Source organism: Silene latifolia, chromosome 2 (assembly GCF_048544455.1).
Source record: "Silene latifolia isolate original U9 population chromosome 2, ASM4854445v1, whole genome shotgun sequence".
NCBI lineage: Eukaryota > Viridiplantae > Streptophyta > Magnoliopsida > Caryophyllales > Caryophyllaceae > Silene > Silene latifolia.
In genome coordinates, this window is record NC_133527.1 from 28,244,260 (window position 1) to 28,253,834 (window position 9,575).

General features: G+C 34.7%; 1 long non-coding RNA gene across 1 annotated transcript; it reads left to right on the plus strand.

The window, feature by feature from the left end:
* Positions 1–2,625: 2,625 nt before the first annotated feature.
* Positions 2,626–4,716, plus strand: LOC141629063 (uncharacterized). Its single transcript, XR_012537219.1, has 3 exons — positions 2,626–2,720; positions 4,031–4,375; positions 4,463–4,716. It is a non-coding gene; the product is annotated as an uncharacterized LOC141629063 (long non-coding RNA).
* The last annotated feature ends 4,859 nt before the right edge of the window (positions 4,717–9,575 follow it).

Here is a 9,575-nt window from a genome sequence, read left to right on the forward strand (position 1 = left end):
ATTATAAAAAGAGGTTTTAAAACTATACACAACCTAAAATAACACTTGAGGGAACAATATCCTCAGTTGAGGGGACTGTTAAGTCAGGTGATATTGAACTCAGCAGAACCCGAGGGAACGATATTCTAAGCTGAGGAGACCGTATCCTTAGATGTTTTTCATTATTTTCTAAAACTATTTTAGTTTTAGTTTTAAACTGAAAATTATCTTTCAAAACCATAATATATCGTTTCTATTTTGTGGGATTTGTGTAAGATAGGAATCTAGGTTTACATATCTTTTGTTGAAGATTTTGTTATATCTTGTTTACAAGATATTATTAAATCTTTCACCAACAAGATTGACTAGATTTCGTTTCCTATTCAGACATAAATCTCCTACCCTTCAATTTAAAGATATTTTATATTTACAAATCTTGGAAATCTTTCTAGTTTCCTTACTTTAATTAAACCGAAATATTCAAGATGATAAGAATATCGTTTTGGTTTATTCTTTCATAAAATATCAAATGTATTTCTATCTTTTCTAATTTATTTTTGGCTAAGCTATTTTAGATTTGATTATGCTATATTATTTTATGAAAACCCTAGCCATGACTTGTGTAGCAAAATGTCTCTAGCCGTGCAATCACTAGATCGTGTGATTCAATGTATTTGACCTAATTACATATATATATATATATATAGAGAGAGAGAGAGAGAGAGAGGTAGGATCCAGTGAGAACGACCACTCGGTGAGAACGGTGAGAACGACCCTCCCCCTTAGATGAGAGTGAAATAAACGGCTGATATATATTACCTATTGAATTAAACCTATTAACTATCACATTAATTATATCCATCAGGCCCACATGTTTCTTTCATTTTTCAACTTCAATCCCGATTTCTAACTAACCAAGAAAATCCCAATTCCTTTGCTAATTTCCCCCGATTCACCATTGATAATCATTAAAGTTAACAAGAGCCATGTAATCAGAGCTACGACAATAGTCTCATCAAATAAATCCATCAATCTCATTGCCACACGTCATCCTTTTTCACAAATCCAATTATTATACTCGTATGCGGCCGGAGCTCAGACGATATCCTCGCCGGACGAAGTTGCATTTCAGGAGAACCATCACCGTCGTCAACCTCAGGAGCGTCATGCCAAGTCGCACCACTAAAGATCTCCTCATTACCATCACCTTTGTTTTCTCCGTCACCATCATCAGATTCATCATCAAATTAAAGATCGAAGCAAATTTGATATTGATGTATCTTAGAGTAATTTTGATGTATCTCAGAGCAATTTTGATGTGCCTAATAAATAATTTTGTGTATTTATCTTAGATACATCGAAATACTGGCTAGATGCATCGAAAATTAGTGTAGATACATTGAAATTGATTGGAAAATAATGAAGGTGTGTTATGGGTGGTGTCGTCATTAGATGTTGACTGGTGAAATAGTGAGAATTCATACAAATGGAAATCAGTTGTTGCCGAATTTTAGGATGCTGAAGTATTTGTCGCCGGCGACTTCTTTGTCACGAATCAGGTTCCTCGCCATTGGAAGCATCGCACCGCACCGCAAATCTGGTCGCGACAGTGACGAGTTGGGAATGAGAGAGTAAGAGGCTCGCCGTCGTATGATGATGGTAGTTGTGTCGTCGGCGTCGTATGTAGGTGGTCGTGGTGGTGGCTGGTCGTAGTGGTTGTCGTCTGTTGGTGGGGGAAGCCTGACATGTTGGAACTTGAATGGTGGGCTCGTATCAGTTAGTGGGAGTTTTGGGGTGGGACTTGTAATATCACTGACTTGGGCGCGCTTAATTTTTGATTAATGTTAGCTGTATTCTTTAGATACTAGTCGTTCTCACCGGATCCTATATATATATATATACTCCCTCCTATTCTCTATTTTCTTCCCTATTTCCTAAAACGGATTATTCAGGTTTTCTTCCCCTTTCCTTTTTTGGAAACTTTTAATCTTATTTTATTCATTCCTCTCTCCTATCACCAAACCCCACCCAACTCACAATTTCTTATTTAATTCATAATTATTCATTTCTCTCTCCTATCACCAAACCCCACCCAACTCACAATTCCTTATTTTATTCATTCCTCTCTCCTATCACCAAACCCCACCCAATTCACAATTCATATTTTATTCACTTCCTTAAATATTGTGCCCCATCCAAAGGGGAAGAAAAAGAAGAATAGGAGGGAGTATATATATATATATATATATAGAGTCAAGATCCGGTGAGAACGAACACTCGGTACAAACGGTAAGAACGAACTATAACCACAAGATTTAGAAACATCGTACGGCTGATATTGTCAATGACAACAAATAAAAGCCCTACCACGCAACAATACTAGACTTTTCCCTTATCTCTACCTTTAACTTCTCTCACTAGTCCTCAAAAGAAAACATGTCGAAAAACTCAAAAATATTGCGATTCTCAGTCGATAACGCCAGAAATTCAACAAAATTGGTTTTAATTGATACAAATTGTTCTAGGAATTAATGTACGTCTCCGAAATTTTTACAACTTTTACCTCATAATTGATGTATGTACCTGTCAATTTGTACTGTTTTGATTTTAAAGGTTTACGTTTTTTGTCTCGATTTGTAGGGGCCTAATGGAAATCGAAGAATCTAGTGTTTTGGTCGATCCTACTGATTCAATTGTTCCAGCTGCTAGTAATGACATCGGAAATATATGTTCTGAATTAGGTATGAATATATTTTAAATTGATGTGACTTCATCTTTCAAGGTTTGTTTTGATCGTCTTCTTATTGTTGGGAGTCAGTGTATCTAATGAAGTGATTGGTAAGAATCAGTGATAAATAAATCAGATGATACATAGTGTTGAAGGTTTCTGCAGTTATTTTTGATATTTATTTGGTGTATCTAGTAATATAATTCATGCTTATTAGTCTTCAGAAAAAAGCAGATGACAAATTAGCCCTCTTGTTTTTAATGTTTGATTGGCGTATCTGGTAATATAATTGATGCGTGTCAGTTTTAAGATGGCGTATCTGGTAATATAATTCATGCTTGCCAGTTTTAAGACAAATTTAGACAATGAATAACACTTGTTGTCTTACAAATCTGATTAATGTATCTGGTAATCCAATTGATGAGAATTTGAACTGACAAATGTGTAACAAATATTTTTAAGACAAATTTAGACAATGACTACGATCTGTTGTTTTCCGAATTTGATTAATGTATCTTGTAATCTAATTGATGTGAATTAGTTCTAATACAAATTTAAACAATGAATAGTCAGACTATTTCGTAATTTATTAGCGTATTTTTTTAATCTCAAGACAAAATCAATGTATTTTTTGGTGGTATGTTTTGACCTGACCTCAAGCATAGAACCAATAGATGTACATACCTTAAGTCGACCGACACAAAAACAATTTAGGTTAATAGCTTATAGTATATTTGAAGAATACATATCGTAGGACAACACAATACTAGGGACGTACCTAGTAGCTGAATAAGCATAACTGTAACCCCTTATTACGTACCTAGCGACAACAAGAGCCCCCTCAGTGTTTAGAAACAATGAATCTCAAAATATACCGCTAAACACCTCACTCTTTCGAGAAGCACGCTTCCGAGTTCTACATTCCAATCATATTTTTTGAATTTCAGAATGAGTGGAACGCTGCCTGTTTTATTTATGGTGCTAAAGTTTTTGTGGTTGATACAACTGATAACATTACCATCCATGATCGTGATAAGGTATATTATGTTTGTTTCAATTCTGATGGAGTAAAGTTGAGCTGCACATGCAATAAATTTGAGGCATGGTATTCTGTGCCGACATGCTCTCTATGTGTTGAAGGAACAAGGATTCGAAAAATTCCAAATCATTATTTGCTAGGTAGGTGGAGCAAATTGGCACTATGCTAGCCACTTTGTGGTAATGTGCCTCAAACTTTGAATGATGATTGCAATGCTTTAGAGGTTTGGAAAAACAAGCTTGGTAACCTATGGTTTGAAATATTCTCACGTGTGACAATCGCAGAAAAGAAGTCCGAGTATGTAGAAGATTTCATGGACATACTTAAAAGGTTTCAAGGACAGGCTGCTCTCCAATAGTAGTACGTCTGAATGTAGTAGTGGTAGCACATGCGATAAGTCGAGAAACAAAAAAAGGAGCTTCAAATGTTGTTAGGTACAAAGATGTCGACTGAAGTTGCCGTCTTAAATCCTATACAATCAAAAACTAAGGGGTTTGGAAAAGAATGGTATCCCAAAAGGAGAAAGCTGTGTAAGAACATAAGAAAGCGCCAAGAAAATGCAATAGTGGTGAATTAGGATTCCATGATAGTCGAGAAATTGTCCTGAGAGAGCATGAACTCTTGAACAGGTAAAATAATAATTCTAGTAGACAAATTTTGGGAAAATGCAATGCTGACTATAATTCTGATTAAGTGTTTATCTTTAAATTTATAAGGCTTTGATGCAGGTTTGAAGAATTGAAGGAGAAAAGATGGAGATTGCAGGAACAAAGAGAAAGAAAGATAGAGATTGCATGAATAAAGAGAGAGAGAGAGATGGAAGCATACTGAAACCAGGATATTTTTTTATATATAATTGGAGCATCTACACAATTTTTTCATGTAACTACATAAGTCAAATAGTGTATCTACAAGAATTACATATGGAACAAACATTTTTGTCATAGTTTCATGAGCACGATAAATTTGAGAAGGCCGAAACCATCTCGGATTAAAAGGCGTATCTCTGACTTGCTTGTGTGAAACTCTTATGTTATCTTAATCATCTGTGTCATAGAGATTAGCCCATAAGCTGGAGCAACGAAGCTTTAATTGGCGTTAATTAGTCAAAAATGTAATATCATCTTCATTCATTGTGTCTTAATTCAACAGAGTGTTTGGTTTGTCAAAGTTTGAGTTGTTTATATAATAGCTGAGTATGATAAAGTTTAAATCGGCTGGAGATAGTCTCGGACACACATGCCATATAACTTGACTTGAATGAGATTAACACTGAACATATCTAAAATTTGCATATCAGAGAGACCACTGTTTATGAACTGTAGGAGGGAGTTAGGACTCATCCTTTTTTTTAAAACCGGGAACTTCCTTTGGAGGCACGACCAGCTTGGTGTTTACTTGTGCCAGATACTTCTTCTTGTTTACTTGTGCCAGCTACGACTATTACCAACTTGTCTGATATGGGCCTCTTCATGATTACATGCACCTGTATAGAATATAGAAAAATGTAGCTGATCGTATTATTAATGTACCCAACAACCACATACATGTACCTACGTATATGGAAAATTATACCTACTGTATATAATTAAGGAAGATTGTATTTTAAATTATACCTATTGTGCATAATTAAGAAAGTTTGTATTCTTTAAAGAGGTCAGGGTTAATGATCATAGAATACAGTATGGTGTGGGACAATAGATAAAAAAGCAAAACGTGCATCCTGATCAGGTTATGTTAGTTCACTACCCCATACAAACACACCTGCAATCTAATTAGAAGTAACAAGATCCTGTTAAAATGCACCTAGTGGCTAAAGAGTTCCTTAGATGTATAAAATCAGTGTACTTTTTGGTGGTATGTTTTGACCTGACCTCAAGCATAGAACCAATAGATGTACATACCTTAAGTCGACCGACATAAAAACAATTTAGGTTAATAGCTGATAGTATAATAGAAGAATACATATCGTAGCACAACACAATACCAAGGACATACCTAGTAGCTGAATAAGCATAACTATAACCCGTTATAACGTACCTAGAGACAGCAAGAGCCTCCTAAGTGTTTAGAAACAGTGAATCTCAAAATATACCACTAAACAATTTATTCATATTGATGTCGTCATAACACACACCGAAGCTGTGACACATTAAACGTAAATAGAATCTAATTAAACGTAACCAGAAGTCGTTGAAGCGTAATCAGATGTGCAAGGGCACCGTAAGTATATTCCCTTAGTGAATCACAAAGAATGCCACCAAAAATAGCTATGATCACATTTTTTTTGTTGAATTCTTATTCATATCAACCGACTCGGATTATTAATATCATTGAGCAACGTACCGCCACTACCAACGACGACAACGACTTACATTCAGAGACAACAATCAACAATAACTGATAAATGAAATTATGCGAAATGGATAAAAATAAGGTTGTAATGAACGACAAATAAAATGCAATCAGAAAACAGCAGCGGATACACAAAACAAAACAAAAAAAATTAATAAATCGTACGAAACTAAAAGAAAATTAATTTAATCACAAAAACAGAAGTATTACCTGATTAACGAATCGAAAACGCAACAAATTTAATCCTGCACGAGTGAATTCAAGTATGAGAAGGAAAATAAAGTATATAATTTAAGTCGAAATCGTAAAATTGAACGACATCGAGTAAAACAATTGAAAATCAAGCTCGAACAACAACAAATTACCTTCAAAAACGAGAGAAATTGTTCAATCACAGAAGCTAAACTGAAAAAATTGCAGTGGAATGATCGTCGTTCTTCATCATAATTGTTCGATTTACTGGAATTTTGACGAACGTTTGATGGAAATTAATTTTGGGTAAAAAAATGAGAGGAGATATGAAGAGATTTGATCAGAGCAAGGTTATATACGCAAAAAGCTATGTGGGTTATGTGTTTTATTATCAGCCGTTCAATTCGTTTTGATCCAATGGCTATAAGTCGTTCTCACCGTTTGCACCGAGTATTCGTTCTCACCCGATCCTAAATCTATATATATATATATATATATATATATATATATATATATATATATATATATATAGGATCATGTAAGTCCTCCTCTTACATGTGAGTCCATAAGTCTCATTGTGAGCCTTTGGATGAAGGAGATGAAAGGCTGAGATTTGCACAAGAAAAAAGGGGATTAAAGCTAATTAAACCCACTCTCTCACTACCCTTACTAATCCACATTAATCAAACACCTAATTCACTATATAAGATTTATTTTTCCACTCACTTATCTCTCTTCTCACACAATAACATTTTCCCCATCTATCTAAAATCCAAAAAATCAACCCCCCCCCCCCCAAAAAAAAAAAAAAAAAAAAAAAAAACACTCCTTCCTCACTCACCACCCTAACCCACCCGACCACCTATCAACCACACGACCGACCACCACCCAAACCCGCAACCCCACGACCAGCCTCGCCCGAAACCAACACCACCCAACGACCCACCACAACGCCACCAACCACACGACCCACCACCCAAACTCGCCATCCCACACGCATCCCACGGCCCACCACAACCCGACAACAATACCACCCACACCACCACCGACCATCACACCCACCGCACTGCCGCCGCCCTGCCACTACCCGCCTGACCTCTCTTCCTCCCTTTCTCTTTCAGATCTCGTTTTTTTTTTTTTGAAATATATATTTTTTTTATTTTTTTCTAGATTTGGAGTTAGTGTTGGTGGTTGGTGTTGAACGACCATGGTGGTTGGTGTTGGTGGTTGGTCTTGAACGACCCTTTCATACTCCACCACCGACCATCACACCCACCGTACTGCCGCTACCCACCCGCCTGCCCTCTCTTCCTCCCTTTCTCTTTCAGATCTCGTTTTTTTTTTAAATATATATATATTTTTTATTTATTTTTTTCAGATTTGGGGTTAGTGTTGAACGAGGTGTTGGTGGTTGGTCTTGAACGACCCTTTCATGTTTCATATTTCGTTGTAAAAACGTTTCGAATAAGATTTGATCGTAAAAGTGCCATTTTTACATAGAAATGAAGATCAAACCCCTGTTAGTTTCGTTGATTCAAACTTCTGGGAACATGACAGAGAAGAGGGTTTAGGGGTGACTGGGAGAGTGGGAGTGGTTTTTTTTTCCTTCAGTTTTCGGTTTTTTTCTTGTCATATTTGGTTGGTCTCGTGGTTTGATGTTTCAGATCTGGTATTTTTTTTCTTTTTTTGAGTTTGTTGAATGTGTAGCGTGGTGGTGGGTGTAGGCGGTTTTTTTTTACCTTCCTCTTGAGTTATTAAAGTTACACTTTTCACTATTAAAGTTACATTTTTCTCTGTTAAAGTTACATTTATTAAAATTACAGTTTTCTCTATTAAAATTACATTTTTCTCTATTAAAGTTACATTTATTAAAGTTACACTTTTCACCATTAAAATTACACTTTTCTATTAAAATTACACTTTTTTTTTTTGTTAAAATTACACTTTTTCTGCTAGAATTACTTTTTTTCATGTTAAAATTACACTTTTTTCGATTAAAATTACACTTTTTTTTCTGTTAGAATTACACTTTTTCTGCTAAAATTACACTTTTTATCTTTGGAATTACACTTTTTTCTACTAAAATTACACTTTTATCTGCTAAAATTAGACTTTTTTTTTGCTAGAATTACAGTTTTTCTGCTAGAAATATACTTATACCCATTAGAATTACACTTATATATCTCAATGGACTTGGTTATATTCTCATTGGACTAATGTTACACTCTCAAAGGACTAAAATTACATTCTCAGTGGACTAAAATTACACTTTCCTAGACTAAAATAACACTTTGCTGGACTAAAATAACACTCTCATGGGACTGAAATTACACTTTCCTGGACTAAAATAACACTCTCATGGGACTGAAATTACACTTTTCTGGACTAAAATAACACTTTTTGTCGTTAAAATAACACTCGTAAAATGCTAAAATTACAATAAGCTGTGATAAAATTACAAAAATTTAAAATATTATTCGTCAAAATCACTCAAAAAAGACTGAAGTTAAACTCGTAAAACGCAAATTTCAAAATAATATCCGTCAAAACCGCTTCGTAGATTAAAGTTAAACTTTTTGCTATTAGAATTACACTCGTAAAATCATAAAATGTCGAAAACTTGTCTAAAAAAAACGAAAAAAATCGAGAAAGGAAAAGTGTTAACAAAATTTTCATAAAATTTGAAGAATAAGACAAAATGTGGTGTTAATTGTGTATGATAATGAATTAGTAAATGTATTATTAAAACTAGAGAGAGAAGTGAAATAATTAGTGTTAAGTGTGTTTCTTACTTTCAATCTCAAGCACCCATCAAGCATGATCTAAGGGTTATGGGGGGGACTTATGGACTCAAAACATATGAAGGACTTATAAGAACTTTACACTATATATATATATATATATATATATATATATATATATATATATATATATATATATATATATATATATATATATATATATATATATATATATATATATATATATATATATATATATAGGGTCGAGATCCGGTGAGAACCACTAGTATAATGAGAACCATGAGAACCACTATTGAATCTAATAATAATACGGACGACTTTACTTTTGAAAAAATCAAACGAATGCCAATAATACTGGATAACGACTAAGATAATCAGTCATCCTCCACCGCACCTCCGCACCTCCACCTCCACCGCCATCCGCACCTCCACCTCTGACGTCCTCTGCTGTGGCGACCACCGCGACACGCCCAATCCATATAAATCTTATTCGGTGTCACAAATTCGGTGTCGATTTGCT